Source organism: Elgaria multicarinata, chromosome 1, assembly GCF_023053635.1.
Source record: "Elgaria multicarinata webbii isolate HBS135686 ecotype San Diego chromosome 1, rElgMul1.1.pri, whole genome shotgun sequence".
Lineage (NCBI taxonomy): Eukaryota > Metazoa > Chordata > Lepidosauria > Squamata > Anguidae > Elgaria > Elgaria multicarinata.
In genome coordinates this window covers 158,922,021-158,941,823 of record NC_086171.1, presented here as the reverse complement: position 1 = coordinate 158,941,823, position 19,803 = coordinate 158,922,021, and the positions used below count along the sequence as shown (strand labels likewise).

The following is a 19,803-nucleotide window of genomic DNA, read 5'->3' as shown; positions in this document are numbered from 1 at the left end:
CTTTGGGCAGGCGCTGCCACTCCGGGAGAGGAGCTCCACGCCTGCAAAGAGGTACCCGGCGGCGGGGCGCCTTCCATGCGTGGGGGAGGGCACTGGGGGGCTTCAGGGTTACAAGGCTCGGGTGAGGGAGGGACCCACACGGGCAACGCCGGAGGGCGCGTCCTGGCTTCTTCGTGGTGTTGACACATGAAACTCCCCGCCAAAGTAACCCGGGATGCGTGGGGAGCAAAAGGCACTTTCGGAGAGCGAGGTTTCCTTGGCATGAATGAATGGAGAAGTGCAAAATCTCTGGGAAGATTTGGACCATGGCGGGCGGGCAGGCACTGGCAGACCCCCCCCCCCTTTTTTTTAAACGCACTTGCCTGCCTTTTGCCAGGTGTCTTGGGGCCAACACAGCCAGCGTGCTAAAACCAGCGGGGAGGCTGCCTTGTTGTGCTCAAAACCATGGGCTAGCAGACCTTTTGTGGGAACATTTAATAGCGGGGAAAGCTCATCTCAAGCCTCCCCCAGCTGACAAGAGTTGGGGGCTAAGTGATATCTTCGGGCTCGAGGGAATCTCTAGATTCCTGAAGCACATCCAAACCAGGGCAGTTCTGTGGTGGGTGGTTGTTTTCACTTGAGCACTGCCCCTGGTACTCCTTTCCTTACCCGACAGAAAGTGAGTGCTGTTGATGTTCTGTAATGGCAGAGAATAACCTTGTAGCCCAAAGAGGAGTCGTGGAACCCCTTAAGGAATGAACATATTTATTGTGCCGTAGGCTTTATTAGTCTTTCATCTACCTTGGGAAATTCACTGTGTGCCTATTTTTCTATGTAACGTGGCAAGTTGTCCGAGTCAGATGCCAATAACTTTCTAATACGTCAACAAAGAGTGACTTTTATTTCTCCTGAGCTTGTCAGGTTTTGTTTCCTTTTCTCTTTTCTTTAAACAAGTGGAAAGTGACATGAACAATATAAATGATGGAAACAAAAATTAAAGACTGCCAGGTGCATGGGAGTTAATACAGGTTTTAATCTGTGCTGGTTGGACAGACCATTGTTACATTCCATGGGTTGAAATGGGTGAGGCACTTCACATCTCTTCCCATATGGTTGATTTTTTAAAAGAGTTCTGGAAATGGCAGTTTTTTCTAAATTTAACGTATCGTTCGTAAGTACTTTTCTTGTTCTGTTGCAGTTTCTTGAGAAGCTTATCAGATTTCCTTCTGTCTTGTAATACTGAAAATTGTACCTGCAAAAAGCTGAAAGCACTTTCATTCTGTTTGAGATTGTGTATGGATTCTGGTTCTGAATGTAGCATCATACGCTATGGGTACAATGATTTTTCTGCAACACTGTATCACTGTACTATGTCTGTTAAGAGCATAACAGCTCTGCTGGATCATACCAAAGGTCCATCTCATTCACTGTCAAGTTTCCCACAGTGACCAACCAGATGTCTCTGGGAAACCCACCAACAGGTTTAAAGATAAAGAGTCCTTTGCATCCTATTCGTCCCCAGCATGCATCCTATTCGTCCCAACAGTCATTGGCATGCTGTTTCTGAACCTTAGCGGGGTTTGAATGGAAGGAGAAATGCATGGGTGAGTGTCAGTGGAGGCTCTTTTGTCAGTGAGGCAATGAATATGCTGCAGGTTTCAGTCAGAACTCTAAAGGAACTATCTAAGGGCCAAAGCTCCTTGGATAGCTCCTTTAAAGTTCTGACTGAAACCCAGAACGGATTCACCATCCCACTGATTTTGGAGCCACCAGCCTCCACTGGTGGGAGTGGTTGTGTGTGAGTGCAGGGGGTGGGTGAATTAATTGTTGGAGAGCTCTGTGTGCTTTAGTATGTATTTGTGTGACTACAAGTTTTGAGGCTTGTGTGTGGCATGGACGAACTATTGAAGCTGTGCATGTGCAAAACTTAAAAGCCTTACTGATAAAATGCTGCAGGTCTCCACTCGTTGATGTTTTAGCTGTGAGCAGTGCAGAAGGATGACACGGTTCCCAACAGAACCTTTCCCATGGCTCAAAGGAATGGGTGGGAGTCAGTGGAGGCGGCACTGTTGTACTGTTTGTATTTGTTTTTATGTGGATTAAGAGTTTGCAATGTAAGCAGCAGGATGACAACAGAAAGGTGGAATTATTGCAGTGTGCCACCCCAACAGCATTGTGCCACTCTGACAGAGAAACCGTTTGAGGGCACTTCTTTCTGGAAGTGCACGCCTGCCTTCAGGCTGGGTCATAAACACACAGACTCCCAAATCTTAAGCGTATTTACACAGAAATAAGTTCTGTTGGTTGCAATAATGATAAATACACTGAATGCTCTCTCAGCTATTCAGATAGTCCAAAAGTTTGTTTCTTGGCAAAGGGACTTGGTCAGAATGGCCAACTTCCTTGGAAATAGCTTCCATTGGAATCTGAGGGGCTTATTCCCAGTACATTTGTTCAGGCTCAGGGTGTGAGAATGGATTATACACTCAAAAACATCATGGGGCACATCCATACTGGAACTGAATGCCATTGGATGTTAGTGGAACCTGCTTCAAAGAAGTATGCATAGGCTCACAGCCAAATGGTTTGGAACCAACTTGACAATAACACCATGTATTAGGACTGCCAACCTATTGGAGAACTTTTAGTTGATCACCTGACTTTTAACTGATCAGTTCTGTGATTATTACAGGAGTATTCTGAATGAGCTCTTCAAGATGACCTGCACAGCTTGTTACCCATCAAGCACATGCAGTCCAGGACCATGGATTGCAGATTGTCAGATACATTTTTGTAGCACCCCATAGTTAACAAACCAGGGTGTTTTTTTTTAACCCCAGGTGGGCTGTCTTATATAAAAGTGCCAAGATGAATCAGACCAACAACTTAGCTGATCCAGCATTCTGCTCCCACGGTGGCCAACCAGATGACTATGGGAAGCTCAGCCTATGGGAAGCTCACAACAGAGTATTTTTCTGTAAATGGTCTCCAGCAGCTTGCATTGAGAGGCATGCAGCCTCTGATCTTGGAGATAATCTACAGTCATTGATAGCCTTATCCTTTATGAATTTGTCTAATCACTTTTAAAACTGTTCAAGCTGATGGCCACCATTACATCTTGCAGTTAAGTTATGCGTTATGTGAAAAGTACTTCCTTTTATCTCTCCTGAATCTATCACCATTCATCTTCACTGGATGACTTCAGTTTATTTATTTATTTATTACATTCTATACTCCCAATAGTCAAAACTCTCTGGGCAGTTCACAACAGTATTATGAGTGAGGAAGTTCTCCCTATCCATTTTCTCCATACCATGTATGCTTTTATATATCTTTATCCGTCCACCCACACACTTCACCATTTTTCTAAACTAAAAAGCTTAGTGGGTCTCAATTTGTGCAGCAAACCGGGATTAAGGGAATCGGTTATCACCAATATCTCTGTTTTTAACTTGTATTTTTAATTGTTCCACGCATGTTTTATTTAAATGCAGCATCTCCCTCAACCTTGAAATGGAAATTATATGGTACAGTGTTTCTGGTTTTAGTGTACAGAACTACGGAGGAGAGAAAGATGGGATAATAAATGCATTCAAGGATAGTGTGTGTCTTTAAAGGGTTTCAGACTATCAGCAAAATTAGTTTGGCATGGTGACTGTGCTGAGCCAGCCACGCCAAATATTCTCATCAAATCATTCATTTCTGTACCACCTAATAACCATAGACAGTTCACAAAAATTAAAAGCTTAAATGCAACATGATAAAACAAATATAAACCTTTAACATACACAGTTAAAAGAAACTAACAATAAACGATCAGAACCTGATAAAGCAACTAACATGACAACATTCATTGATTTATTACATTATTCATTTATTACTTCAAATTGCTCAAGAGCTAAGTGTAGTTTCTTTTCTGGTGGGTGCAGTTTGAAAGAGCAAGTCCTGAAAAGGCACTACTTAAGCATCCCTAGCTATGGAAGCAGAATGAATCATCTAGAGATTTTATTATATTAAGTGGTATGTAAGTACAGCTGTAAGTAAATAAATAAATAAATGATACATGGTGATGAAATGAAGTGTGGCATCCATTTCTTAATGCTAGTTTCCAACTTACCCAGGGACATAATCATAGGAGGGTCTGTTAGAGCCAAGCATTTTCTGGAATATTTCAGTTCCCTTCCCTAGTGCCACAGAAGGCACCAGGATCCAGTGAAGGCTCCCTGCTGGAAGAAAGGACCATGGCGTAGTGTAGTGGCTAGAGTGTCAGACTGGGAGTCGGGAGATCCAAGTTCTAGTCCTCACTCGGCCATGGAAACCCACTGGATGACTTTGGGCCAGTCACAGACTCTCAGCCCAACCCCACCTCACAGGGTTGTAGTTGTGAGGATAAAGTGGAGAGGAGGAAGAGGATTATGTATGCCTCCTTAGATTCCTTGTAGGGGAAAAAGGCGGGATATAAATGCAATAATAAAATAAATAATAATAAACTAATGTGAACCCCTTTTCACCATCCCTGACATGGCTAGCTTGCAGCTTCTAAGCTGGTCTGGTCTTGATGCCATGCCTCCGAGCTCTCTTATGGGAATCCTCACTGTGCAATCCCACCCACCCCCTCAGCAATGGATCCAGCCCAATGTCCATCACTTCTATGTAAGTTGTGGGAAATGTTATAAAATGAAGCATCCACAAAGAATTTACTAATAAATTCATTCAACTACAATGGAATTAATTTTGCGATTGGAAAGGCAAATCCTGCAGTCTTTGCCAACTGGTATGCTGGTAAAATTCCTTACCGGCCCCATTAACTGGTGACTACTTCTGCCACTGCAAGACATCTTATACTGGGAGTGGGTGGATGGGGAAGTCAGCAACTGCAATCCTGCAGCCACATGGGAGGTCTGCCTTTCGGAGCCTCAAGTTAAACTGGGCCAGATCTACAGTACACCAAGCAGAATATGACACTTTGAAAATGGTTTGGAAACTGTATATGGAGTGCGTCCCAGGCCCCAACAGTTGTCACTACTGTTATAAACCATTTTAAAGCAGTAGTGTATGTCCTGCCCTGGAGTGAGAACAAAGGAGATATCTCATTCTGGTCAGTCTGCCTTTTTGGCCCTATCCCATCAAAGTTGTGATTGGCTCAGCAGTCCCCTCCTGGGAAGGTGATGCTGCTGCTGAAGCTGTGCAACTGCTCCTCACCACCCTTCCTCCCTTTGTTGCCAGCCTGTTCACAAATCACAGCTCTTTATTAAGAGGGGAACTCAGCTTGTCAATTATCCTAATGTCTTTGCACTCACTGGCCAGAAGATTGAAAACTGAAGCAGACCAACAGCTTTGCTTATTCCCAAGCAACGAGTAGACTGAAAGAACTGGGCATGTTTAGCCTGGAGAAGAGAAGATTGAGGGGAGACATGAGAGCACTCTTCAAATACTTAAAAGGTTGTCACACAGAGGAGGACCAGGATCTCTTCTCGATGCTCCCAGAGTGCAGGACATGGAATAACGGGCTCAAGTTAAAGGAAGCCAGATTCCAGCTGGACATCAGGAAAAACTTCCTGACTGTTAGAGCAGTACGACAATGGAATCAGTTACCTAGGGAGGTTGTGGGCTCTCTCACCCTAGAGGCCTTCAAGAGGCAGCTGGACAACCATCTGTCAGGGATGCTTTAGGGTGGATTCCTGCATTGAGCAGGGGGTTGGACTCGATTGCCTTGTAGGTTCCTTCCAACTCTGCTATTCTATGATTCTATGTCTGCATGCTTTTTCTTATCTCTCAATACAGTGAAAGAGCTGATAGTGACTTACTCTATTTCTTTTATTTTAAATATGAAAGATGGACATTTAAGGAAGGGCTTGGAATATCCCTCTCAGAGCCTGGCCATACTTATGAACTTCTCTACATGAGCGATTTATTGCACGCTCATTTTTGGCCACTCACAGAAGTTTTCATGATGTCATCAAGCTCCAGGATGACTCCTAAGCCTTCCCTTGGTAATGTTGCTTTAAAAAAGGTCAGAGATAATGCACTATTTAAAATTATCGTGGGATATTGTGTAAAGTTGGCATTGTGCTATAATGATGGCATTGAAATTTATGGAGCATTACCCAGAGGGGTAGTTTTCAATTACAAATCACGTGGTTGCCGTTCATCACTGTGTAAAGAAGCCTGTAGTGAACGCAGAAAGGTCCGAGGAAAAAAATCCGGTAAGGATGTGGGTATTTTCCCTTAATGTAGAGATGCTTTAGGCCTTGGTAAACTGGGAATTAACATTAAAAAATGACTCTGCATTTTGTTTCAATTATTGTGTATAGTTCCATGTTTCACCCCTGGGATGCTTAAGTGCCTTTTCATATACCCCAGGTATTGCTCTTTCGAACCCCACCTACAGACAAATGGTCATTTTTAGAAAATAAATCACTCCAAGCTCTTCCAGTAAGGTCTTGAAGAGCTAGAGCAGGGAGCATGTTAAACTCCTCCGTATCTTTCTGCTTGCTTAATGGGAGCAGAAAGAGAATAGCTATATTTTGATATAGTTTATGCTAATATAAATCCTAAGTAAAGCTACTGGCTCTAGGAGAGTAATTCCTGTTTTCATAAGTAATTAAAGTCAGTTGATGCTGTGTCTTGGTACTTCTAGCTAATGCTAAGGCCGATGCTTATGACAGAACAAAAAACAATAACTACAAAACCCCTCAGCCAAGTCCTTTTTTCATTATTACTCAGACATGCTCCTACAGAAGCAACAGTTTACAAAGTACTGTCTATATTTGCTGCAAGCTGTGGGCTAAAATAAATGCACCTGTAGCTCAGTGGTGGGGGACATGCTTTGCATGTGAAAGGTCCTAGGTTCAGTTCTTCGGGTAGGGCTGGGAAGACTCTTGTCTTAAACCCTGGAGAACCACCATTACACCAGGCAACATGGGCAATTTGTGGCCTGCCAGATGTTGTGGCTTATAGTTCCCATCATCTCTTAACCATTGGCTATGCTGGCTAGGGCTGATGGGAGTTGTAGTCCAAAACATCTAGAGGGCTAGAAGTTGCTCATTTCTGAAGTAGCCAGTACTAGATGGCTCAATGGTATGGTAGCTTCCTATGCATTGCGAAAATCACTTCCCGCTATATCAAAATCAAGGAATGGTCTTAACATTTAAACTCCTCAACATAAACATTTTTGGATTTTTTGGACAAAATGAAAGCAAACCTGGTATGACCATAGAATTACATTTCTCTAATATCCTACGGGATTGTTGCTGCATACATATTAGTTTGACTGTCACCAGTGCAGGCTCCGGGTTTTGGAGGGCCCTTGGAGAAGACAGTCCCAATGGATCCCTGCCTCAGTAAGGCTGTTGTCAGCATCCTGTTTTTGCCTTCTAAAGCAGAAGTGCACAACCTTTTCAGCCCCAAGGGTCATATGTGATGCTGTCTTGGGTTGGGGGCCACACGCACATGCACGCACAAGCCCACGCATACACATGCACACACACACGCACATCTCTGTTTGTGCACCCCTCTTTGAAAGGCTGTTGTTTCAAAAAGCTGAGTGGCCATTTTTGTATACATACCCCTGAACTGGAAAAACCAGTAACTTGGGTTTGTAACTGACATTTCTACACTGTTGCTAAACATAGCTGAGTCAGAAAAAAACGCTTTTAATCCATAAATGGTTGCCCAGATGAACTAAGGGTATGTTTACAGAAGCAGCTATACTAGATGCCCTTGATAAATACCGTGCTGTGTGGCCCAAGAGGTCCTGAACCTGCATTGGAATATTGACCCACCATAAAGCACAGAAGGGAGGGGCCACAGGCCAGTAGTGAAGTACATTCTTTGCATGAACGGCATCCCAGATTCTGTCCCCAGCACCTGCAATTTTCAAAGCTCACGGGGTTTGGAAAGACCTCCACCTGATACCTCAGAGAGAGACTGCTAGTCAGAGTAAACAATTCCAGCCTACGTGGACCAATGGGTTTGACTCTGCAGAAGGCAGCGTCCTATGAGCGTGCCAAGTGAGACAGGGAAGTTGGTAGGCAGATCTGATTCTGATAATTGGGGACAAGGAGAGTTTTCAGCACGGCGTGGTGAAACCAGAAAAAGGCAGATAGAATGCGTTTAGCAAAACTCTAGGAGCTGGTTTGATGAATGCTCATGTTCACTATGCAATAAATGTGTGCTCAGTCTTTTTATAGAATGCTTACATGACTCTTAAAGGCCCACGACGAAGATGTTCTTTTTAAAAACACATAATGTGGGGAATAGAAATCATTTGTATGGTCATCAGTGACCAAACGGCTTTTATAAATATTGGTATGAGACTCAGAAGGCACCAAAAGCAACCCAGAGATCTCAGGAGGAGGTGGAAGTAGTGCTGACGGAGCAGGCTCACTCCCAGTACCTGATCCCAGCCCTTTCCAGGCCAGCAGATTCAAAATGCCTGAAGGAGTATGTGGTGGGTACAGATAAGAGCGTCTTGTCCTTGCTCTGTTGCTTTTTACAACCTGTTCCTCACAGATAAAGAGAATGAGGCGGATTACATGATCAGTTTATTCTTTCACTATCAATCTGCTGAAGCTCTAATATTTATTTATTAATTTTATTTATTACATTTCTAATCTGCCCCAAAACTAATATTCTCTAACTAAGAACCTAATATGCACTACAACTGGGGTAATGCAGGGCTGGGCAGACTTTAGGCTTGCAGAATCTGGTTTTTATTTACTTATTTATTTTTTATTATTAGACCCTGAGATCTACCAACTGGAGCAAACGACATACACTTGAAAGAAATAATTCCAAGCACAGCAATTGGTTTTACGAACCAGAACTCGTGGGAGTTCATAGTCCTTCTTCCATACAAAAATTCGCTCCTGGTTACCCAAAGCTTTCTTCATTTCAGCAGTGTAATTTAGAACCGGGTGCAGGGAGTCATATTGTTGTTGCCATTGGAAGTCAGACATCCTTTTTCATCTCCTGCAAATTGCCTTGAGATCTACCATGAGATCTAGATCTACTTTCTGTTCAGCCCGGCACTACAAGATCATAGGTCTAGCTTTGTGGGGAAAGAATTTCTTTGAATGCATTGGAAGGATGTTCTTCCTTTCATTCCATTGCAGGTTTGTGATAGTTGGTCTATGGAATGCTAACCCTAAGTGACCTTTCCAAGTATGAAAGCAACCTCTGCTTAAATGGATGTTTTGATTGATTGTTGCGGCTGCAGGGAAGGCAAGTATTAGGAACACAGTTGGACCCTTAGTTCACCCAGCTCAGTATTGTTGGCACTGAAAGACAGCAGCATTTCAGAGTTTCAGACAGGATTGGGATTTCTACCTAGAGACAGCAGGGATTGGACCTGGGCCCTTCTGCTTGCAAAGCAGGTGCTCTACAACCAGGGCATCAGGTAGACCTACTGGTCTAGCGCTATGGAGAGGTGAAGATCTTGTAATATTTTTATTGTAAGATCTCCCCCTCTGTTTACACGCAGCGCATGACGACCTCAGATGGAGAGGATGTCGCATCCACCATTTTGTTTTGTTTTTTAGAGGAAGGAGCGCATGAGCGCTCGTGTGCAAAAAGTAAGTGTTTTTTTAAGAATGTTCCTCCCCCACCCCGATCCCCGATGGGCGCAGAGCTCCTGAGGAACTCTGCACTCCATGTGCAGGTCCCAGCAACTCGCGAGTAACCGCGACGTCCGCTCACACATTCCGTGGTCTTGGGATCAGCCTGAGACTACGGAAAAAGTGGGCCTAAAGTGTACGGCCATATCCTGGGGCAAGGGAAGGATCTTCTCTCCCTGAACCTGGGCTCCCCTGTGTGTCATGTGAATGCACAGGGACAATCCTGGGGATCGCCCTGGGATAAAGCCCCATCTGGCTATGGCCTTGGCTACAGCTCTTCCCCAGCATGCTACACAAAATCTCAGTCTCTTTTAAAATGAACTAGCATCTATTTTCCACAGAAGGAGAATTCCTCATTTCTTAAATTTCTTGACTATTCCATGTCTTGCACAATAAGCCTCTCTTTTTTTCAAAATAATAATAATAATAATAATAATAATTAATAAATGTTTGTCATGGAAAGGTAGTAAAAATTTATATTTTTCTCTTTTCCTGACTGACTGCTCATTCATTACACTCAGCCAGGTTATTCTGATAACATTTGCCAAATAGAGAACAGCTCAGACAAGTGCCAGCAGCAAATGTCAGTTTCTTGTCAAGAAAATAAAGAGAGTGGATCTAAACCGCAAGCTGATGTCCAGGATCCTCATGAATATCAGACAAGGTCTAGCTTGTTAAAAGGGGAATTTTCTTAATTGTCTGAAAAAGTGTCAGTGTATTCTTTTATTTTACAAACCATCTCTCTTGCGTGGTTTGTGTGCATGCTTGAAGGGGTGGCCAGGAAGCCCAGTCATCTGTGCCTCAGAGACAACAGTCAGATAATATGCAAGGTGAGCTGCCTTTATGTATGGCAGCCTCCCCCAGCCTACTGCCTCCAGATGTTTTGGACTACAACTTCAGTAGAGGCTGATGGTTCTGATTTCGGTGGGGCTGTGAATCCATTCTGGGTTTCAGTCAGAGTACAAAAGGGGAGTTATCCAAGCCACTGAACCCAATAATAAAAAAGGTTCAGCACCTTGGGTAGCTCCTTTGGAGTTAAGATAGAAACCCAGAATGGATTCATAGCCCCACCAACATCAGAGCCACCAGCCTTCACCGTACAACTCCCAACATTCCCTAGAGCCAAACCAATGGTTTGCTCTCCAGAGTTTTGACAAATGAAATAGGTTTCCATTTTACTTGATGGCTCGCACCTCCTACCAGGAAAGTGTGTGTGAGCAAGGGGTATGAGCAAGCATCTCCCGTGGGGCTCGGATGCTGGCACAAGCCTCAAAAGAAGGTTTGAAATTATTAACTTGAAAATGTACATTTCCATGCACCCAGAAAAAGCATAGTTGAAGTGTTTCTTTGAAGTGCCGACAGAACCGATGAGATCTTGACTGTTTTCACTGTGTGCTGCTATTCCCTCATATTTTTTACATCCAACAACCATCATTGATATGGTTAACTAATCCAGCCCCAGATTTGATTGAAAATGTTGAATGTTGCTACATGTAGGAGGGAAGCAAAATTAAGCAAACAACAGAAAGCCTGGTATACTAGTAAGGAAATAGATTTGGGATATGCTCCAGTATTAGCTACAGTTGTGTTCATTGGTACATGGAGTCCCAAGGGGAAAGGCAGTGTACCTATTAAACAAATGCAATTGGTGGGGATGCAATGGTGCATCACATTCAAGGTTATTCACCATGGCTGGGAGTTGCTCTCAGGTGGAGTTTCTTCTCCACTGTGGGCCTCTATACCTGCAAAGCAAATGAGCAATGGTGGCCATTGGTTCTTCCTCCTCCCAGGGCAGATAACAGCTGATAAGACTGGAAATGTCTTGTTGATCTTGCCTGGAGCCTCATCTTCTAGCTGCTTAAGTAACATGAGACCTATCGGGATTAATTTTCAGATCAGAAAAGTGTTTGCAACGTATTCTGGGCTTCAGCTGGAATGGTACTTTATTAAAATATTTGGGGGTGGGGAAAGGATTCTGCGATAACTTAATATAATACTGTGGTGGGGGTGTAGAACTTGGCTGCAGGGAATCATTTGCACAGGCTAAAAGAGAGCATCGTGTTTCTTCTCTGTTCTTTGCTTTGACCAGTAATGAGAATTCTGTGCTAGTAACATCCAGATAAGGGCAGGATTCTGGGCCAAATGCCTTAGGTTGAGACTAAATCTTTGTTCCATTTTATTTTATTTTTGATTTGTCCTTCTCCATTCTTGTCCTCCAGTTTACACATTTGCAGCAGACAAGTGCCAACTTCAGAAGTGGAATGAAAAGGGACAAGAGATACAGCAAAGGGGCATATGACAGGCTGTGGTGCTTACTTGTGAGCAGGGGCAGATCTACACCAAGCAGGATATAACACTTTGAAAACATTTTTAGAATGGTATATGAAATGTGTCCTGGGCCTGAACAGTTGTCAAAACCGTTATAAACTGTTATAAAGCTGTAGTGTAGATCCTGCCCAGATCTACTTGCAAGTAAATGCTGTTTTATGCAGCAAGGCTGCAGGCACAGTGGTCTAAATCCAAAGAACCACACAACAAATTCCACTTATCCAAGGGAACTTTGCACATGTGTTTCTCATACAAATAGAGGAATTTCAAAAGCAATGTGTGATATAGCATGGAGTGTCTGCCACTCAAAGAGAAAAAGTCAAAAGTTTCAGTAGGCATGCCGGGGAGAGCAATCTGATGGCTCCTTGACAGTGTCCGGGGGAGGGGTGCATAGGATAGTTCAGATTCCTGGATCCAAGGTTAGAGACAATGCTCTGACCTCAGGCCTCAGACCTAGGAGTCTGAGTCCCCCTCCCTCTTGCAGCCAGCATGAAGAGAACCGCACCAAGTGACCTCAGAGGGAAGGGAAAGGGGGTGTACTGGTAGGCGGGGAGGGGACAGTTTACACCATATCCCCAGGCCTCCCTAGCCTCTTTCTCTTCCCCTCCCTGACACCTTAGCTAAATGGGTGAAAAAGCCCATCTAGCTGAAATGCAAAGTGAGAGGAGCACAGAGGCAAAGATTGCTTCCACTGCTCCTCCTACTCTGCATTGGATGGCCATAAGCCCCCAAGTTCAGTCGCTTACAGCCATCCACATAGGACTTTGCCCTAAACCATTGGCACATCTAAAGTAGCGCTTTGGATATTTGTCATTGTCCTTTGAAATGTCTGTCTAGACCATGAGCAACTTTGCAGGAAAGTTAGTACAATTTTATTTAGGTACTGATTTCCCTGATTCAAAATCTGGAAGTGGAGCTGTTTCTAACATAGGTTTCCATCAAGAATAGTGGATTACATCAGTTCTTTCTGGGGATGTTCTAACCTTCTCCTACCTGATTCTCTCCAGACTGGAGAAGCCTTTTCTGGGATGTATCCCATAGAGAAAATGGCCGGTATAAGCATATTTAAGATTGCTGGTGCCTTGAAGTCATGCATAAAAGAAAATTGGGATTCTCAGAGTTAAACTAGACAGTGTATTACATGTGTGATTGAATGTAATGTGCCAGAGAGCATCATCAGATGGGGAGGGGAATCATGGTTCCCTACTTTCGCTTCTCTGCCCCCGCTCCCGTCCCACATTACTTCCTCTTTCTTCCTGGAAAAGAAAGAAGAAATAAAGACCACATGGCCGATTCAGGGGCCATTTTAATTGTGCTGCTTTTCCTGCACACAGCAGGAAATGGCAGCACATTCCATTTCCAAAAACAAAGTTGAATTAAAAGGGGTCTATTTTGTGATGGAAAAAAGGCGAGAAGGAATGGGAGGAGCACAGGGAGGCGGACTGCGGTATCTACAGGATGCATGAAAAACCATGAGTGGGCAGTAGCGAGCATGCGATAAAACACTCGTCTGATGAACTGCTAAGTATTTTTTTTTTTCATTTACATTATAATCATTAGGCCAAAGGAACTTGGGACTTGGTGTAAACTTTCCCCCATATGTGGTCCACACAAAAATTGACCCCAAAGCTACTATTTCCTCTAATAGGGAACTTTCAATTGTCTCCAGTGTCAAATACACTGTAAGTTTGAACAGCAGCTTGAGGGAGGAGCATTTTTTATCAAGGCCATAGTTGGAGGGAAGGGTTAAATTTTATTTATTTATTTATTTATTAAACTTATATACCACTCCCATAGCCAAGGCTCTCTGGGCGGTTTACAGAAATTCCACTCCCTGAGCACTACAGTCCCAGTCTTGATCACCCCCAGCTATGATTTAAAAGGGGAGAAATAGATGCATTAAATGCGATCACACATTTAACATACTGTCCAGCTGGGATCTTGGATTTGTATTGGTGATCATAATTTCAAGCTCCACCTCGAAATGGCATTTTGCACATCATACCTGAAGGACAATCAAGATCAATATGTGGATTGAAGCTTGTTTAGCTCAGTTAAGTATTTGAGATCTGGAAGGTTATGGGTTCCACTGAAGTCTGTGTATGAATCGTTCCATGAGTAGATATACTACTTGCACAATATAGAGCAAGAACTGAAAAGTGTCTTTGTGTGAATGTGTGTGTGTATATGTGTGTTTTTTATTTTGTTTCTGGTTGCACACAGTATTTTACATAACTATTGGTTTCCTTTCTCTCTCCACAATAGGCAGGTTTGTACAAGTTCACCTTGTACACATGTAGTAAACACACACACACATACATACATATATGGATTGTACACACTTGGTTGTGGTAGATGTGATAAAACTAATATGAAACCAAGTATCTAATATCCAACTTTTTTTGTAGGCGGAGAAAAGTAAATAATAGTACAATTAATGTGTTTGTGGTGTTTGCAGCATTTCTGCCTGCACAAATATTTGTATTCCATGAAGGAGAAAAGGCTTCCATTTTTTAAAGTGCCAAATCCAAAACATTTTCTCACTTATTAAAATGCATTTTCTTTTATGGTCTGGTGGTTCTTCCATGATCAGCTGGCATATGCTGTTCTAAAAGAAAATGTGTGTGGCTGCACCTTTCTGTAACAACTGAAGTTCTGAATATGCTGAGAAAGATCAAGGGATTTCAAAAACCTTCCCTATCAAACAGACTTAATATAAGATATCTCCTGTCTTGCTTCCCCCCGCTTCCCCAAGATTCAAGTGCTGTGTGACTTCAAAGGTTTCTTTTTTCAATTGCTGTTTTGAATCAGCTAATGTTACACATCATTTTTCATTAGTCTAGGAACAAAACCACTTCTACACCCTAGAATATAATGTAACACACACTTTGATATAATATAAATGGTGCTTGGGAAGGGCTCTAGATTTTTATGAGCCCTTTGTCTCTTATTAGTTTAAAAAAATGCTAACAGTGAGCTTGTGAATCACCCAGAGAGCTTCGGCTATTGGGTGGTATAGAAATGCAATAAATAAACAAATAAATATTCTTTTTTAATTTAACATAAGCCAGTGAATCCAAAAGCTGATTCTGTAACAAAGGAGAGAAAAATATGTCATATTTATTATTTAAACAAGGCACTAGAAATCTAAAACGATAATTTCTTCCTTGAACAACGTTAGAACGTATTTCAGTATTCTGCTCTAAGCAAAGTGCCTCTCCCCTGCAAGTGTGAATGTTGATGTTTCCCAAGACCATCATTCAAGGTCCTCAACACCACTACTGATACCACCTTTTTCAGCTCAGGAAGGGAGACTGTTGAGCAGAGGGCTGGGACAGTACACCAGTGGAAGCCTTATCCTATCTTAGGTCCCAACAGGTATAGGTGCTTGAGAAAAACTGGCAGACTGTTAGCCAGGGTACCTGACCAAGAAGATGGAATCCCTTTAGACCCCGACCAAGAAGATGGAATCCCTTTAGACCCTGACCAAGAAGATGGAATCCCTTTAGACCCTGACCAAGAAGATGCAATCCCTTTAGACCCTGACCAAGAAGATGCAATCCCTTTAGACCCTGACCAAGAAGATGGAATCCCTTTAGACCCTGACCAAGAAGATGGAATCCCTTTAGACCCTGACCAAGAAGATGGAATCCCTTTAGACCCTGACCAAGAAGATGGAATCCCTTTAGACCCTGACCAAGAAGATGGAATCCCTTTAGACCCTGACCAAGAAGATGCAATCCCTTTAGACCCTGACCAAGAAGATGGAATCCCTTTAGACCCTGACCAAGAAGATGGAATCCCTTTAGACCCTGACCAAGAAGATGGAATCCCTTTAGACCCTGACCAAGAAGATGCAATCCCTTTAGACTCTGACCAAGAAGATGGAATCCCTTTAGACTCTGACAAAGACGATGGAATCCCTTTAGATCCTGACCAAGATGATGGAATCCCTTTAGACCCTGACCAAGGAGATGGAATCCCTTTAGACCCTGACCAAGGAGATGGAATCCCTTTAGACCCTGACCAAGGAGATGAAATCCCTTTAGACCCTGACCAAGAAGATGGAATCCCCTATAGATAGAATTCCCCCCCTCCCCACCCCTCAAGCTGTGCTCAGTGCTGCACCTGATAACCTGGTGGACACATCTGGGAGAGATTCTCACGTATACCCCTTCATCCAACCAGATTCCAGTAATTAAGCCGTCTATTCAGAAATGTTTGGCCTTTATTCTAACTCTAATTATTCTAACTATTCTTTTTATCAACTGTGGGTTAGTTTAAAAAAGATGCTCTCCTAACCTTTCTTGGCTTCCTTAAAAAGCCTTATAGATTGAGATTTCTTAAGAACCATGAAACACTCAGGGTTTGTGTGTACTGATTGTGCGTTCAGCTCTGTGCAAGCAGGACCTTATACACATGTCAAGTCGCACATGTGAATGGCAGGCGGATATCCTGATGCCTCATCGTGCATATAATTTAAATGTCTGCAGAGGGCTATAGTTTGCAAGAACAAATGTAACTCTTTCTAAGCAACACTGCTGTGTTTATGTCGCTGTCCTGTATATCTTTGTCCAGATGCAGTTCTTCTTCGTGGTCTCTGTGCTTCACATACAAACAAAAACATGCTGAGATCAAAACCTATTCGTTCAGTACTAAGACTGGGAGTGGGGTTGGTATAAGGTGTTCTATTGGCTTAAATTTCCTTTGCCTTTGCCAGCCGTTTATGTTAAATGTTCCATCTGGCTGTATTTGCCTTTGGTGTTAGCTTAACTTCTGCATAAACATCCCTCCCTGGCCTCTTGCATGAAGGGGTGTCAGTTTTCAAGGTGATTAGCTGCAGAGAACACCTTGCCCCTATAACAGCTGCTCTTCCATATGGATGTGCAGAACACAGTCCATGATAAAAGTTAAGGCAGGTCTGGGAAAGCAAAGCTGCTGGTTGGAGAAAATTAACATCAGCCGTGGTCGTGGTGGTAGTGGTGGGAATGATGACTTTTTAAAGGCTGCCTTTTTGTTGCTGCTGCGGTTTCATGTTGAGCTCCTTCATATGTTAACTAACTGAATACAGATTAATCTCCATGTCAGGTGGCATGAGCTGACTGCTCAGCCAACTCTGAAGCTAAGCTAAGCTAAGCTAAGACATCTGGAGGGTGCCAGGTGTGTGTGTGTGTGGGGGGGGAGTCCTTAACATTTTGCCCCCTTCAAAAATGGGGCTGCTGCAGGAAGCTGTCATTTGTGCCTAAGTTGCTACAGCACCCCTATTCAGCAAGTGCCACAGCCAGCCATGAACCTCAGCAGAACAGTATGAAGAAGGAGGAGGAGGAGGAGGAGAGAGGGAGAATATTTCTCTGTCCCTTCCCCATACTAAAGGGTAGGATTCTGCAGAGTCAGAGATGCACATCCAGCTCAATTCCAACAGCCTCCCAGTTGGCATCCTCCAGAGGTGTTTGGACTGTAACTCCCATCATCCCAGCCAGCCATGTTTGCTGTGGCTTATGGGAGTTGTAGTCAAACACATCTGGAGGGCACCAGGTGTGTGTGTGTGTGTGTGTGTGTGTGTGTGTGTGTGGCACCTTATAATTTTAAGGGTTCTGGCCCCTTCAAAAATGTGGCTGCTGGAAGATCTTGTCTCCCCCCCCCCCACCCGCACCTGCCCCTAAGGCTCTAGCCTGAAGGAAAATGAGCTGTAAGCTGCTTGTATCCCTAATGGCTATTCATAGAGAACAGGTTGAGTGCAGCACATATGTGCAGCACTTTGTCTTTCAATTTGTTGTGCTTTTCCCCTTTAAAACAATGACAATATTTTCCCACTTACCTGGGATTGCAGACCCACCTTGATCTGTGGCTGGCCTCACTGACAATGCCTTAATACTGTTCAGTGTCAGGCTGCCCACATTACTATGAGAAGGAATAGTTTCAGTCCACAGCTGCCACACTTTTTAAATCTGAAACACTAGAGAACGTCAACGCATGTGCCTAGTAGATAGCTGTGAGACTAAAACATGCCACAGACAGGTTTGCTCCGGGGTATTTAGAACTCAATAACAATAATTCTTTGCCTGTCTAAAGATCTAATTCACAATGTTGAGGATGGGAGATTGTGGCACAGCTAATATTTACAAATGAAACATTTGTTTTATATACAAGACTGTGTTTTATTTAACCGTAGTTATAACATTAGTAGCTGTGCAAAGCACCTTGGGGAGCTCCATTAGAGCTTTGACTGGTTCTGACTGAAACCCAAAGTGGATTAAGAACATAAGAAGTGCCATGATGCTGGATCAGACGGAGGGTCCATGTAGTCCAACACTCTGTTCACACAGTGGCCAACCAGCTATCTGCTAGGGGCCAACAAAGCAGGTCACGGTACAACAGCACCCTCCCACCCATGTTCCCCAGCAACTGGTACATATAAGCTTTTGTTGTTTATTCATTCAGTCGCTTCCGACTCTTCGTGACTTCATGGACCAGCCCACGACAGAGCTTTCTGTTGGCTGTCGCCACCCCTAGCTCCCCCAAGGTCAAGTCTGTCACCTCCAGAATATCATCCATCCATCTTGCCCTTGGTCGGCCCCTCTTCCTTTTGCCTTCCACTTTCCCTAGCATCAGCATCTTCTCCAGGGTGTCCTGTCTTCTCATTATGTGGCCAAAGTACTTCAGTTTTGCCTTTAATATGCCTCGGATATTGGAGATAGCACACAACCATCAGGGCTAGTAGACATTGATAGCCTTCTCCAGGAATTTCTCCAACCACTTTTTAAAACCATCCAAATTCGTGGCCATCACTACATGTTGCGGTAGGGAATTGCACTATGTGAAATAGTAGTTCCTTTTATTTGTGCTGAATCTCCCACCAATCAGCTTAATGGGATGACCCCGGGTTCTAGTATTATGGGAGAAGGAGAGTCACTGCTGCACTGTCATCAGAGCCTCCACTATTGAGGATGTTATTTGAAGTGCCACTGAGTGCACAAGAGACTTCCATGCCTGGCTGGCAGCATTTCTTAGTAACACCTGAAAAGGAACTGCACAGGCTGCACATGTGGCCTCAGCAAATTCTTCTTCAAATATGACAAGGAGCACTGGTGCCAAATGCAGGAGTGTCTGTGCATTCAGCCAGTGATGCTTCTTACGTCTGAAGTCCTCTACAAATAGGAGAAGAACTGACATGAGGCCGGTGTGTATCCTTTCTATCAGCATAGGGACCTGTCAACCCTCCTAAGCAGTATTTGTGTCCAAGTGATGTAATACAAACCATCATAAGATTTATTGTCTACCACAAACTTTTAAAATAATATAGCAGCAAAATGAGTAATCTTAAGCAAGAAAGAAAATACTCAGGGACAATGGATTTACTTTATTTATTTATTTATTACATTTTTATACCGCCCAATAGCCGAAGCTCTCTGGGCGGTTCACAGAAATTAAAACCATAATAAAACAACCAACAGTCTAAAAACACAAATACAAAATACAGTATAAAAAGCACAACCAGGATAAAACCACGCAGCAGAAATTGATATAATTAAACAGTAAAATTCAAATTTAAGTTAAAATTAAGTGTTAACTTTAGGTCATATAATCAGTTATTATATATATATATATATATATATATATATATATATATATATCATGCTAACCTAGTTACACTGTGACTTAGCTGAAGATAGTGATTGCTATTAAGCCAGGGCGTTATATTAATTATATTTATTCCAAATAAAGTTACCAATCCTTTTGCAGGCAGGCATTTGTTCTTGTCAGCCAGGAAGCAAAATGACCCCCTCTATTTTTTTCCATAGCACTTAGATTCAAAATTAAGATAGGTCCTAAAGAGGCAGGTTCCCATGTTTCCATCTCAAGGAAAAGTCACATTCTT

General features: G+C 43.1%; 1 protein-coding gene across 2 annotated transcripts in view; it reads left to right on the top strand.

Annotated features, from left to right (window-relative positions):
* ELAPOR1 (endosome-lysosome associated apoptosis and autophagy regulator 1) overlaps positions 1–19,803 on the top strand; it is a 57,230-nt gene continuing 37,427 nt past the window's right edge. For both annotated transcript variants that reach the window (XM_063118783.1, XM_063118792.1), the window contains exon 1: positions 1–51. The gene's annotated coding sequence lies outside the window, so the exon portion shown is untranslated. The remainder of the gene's footprint in view (positions 52–19,803) is intronic.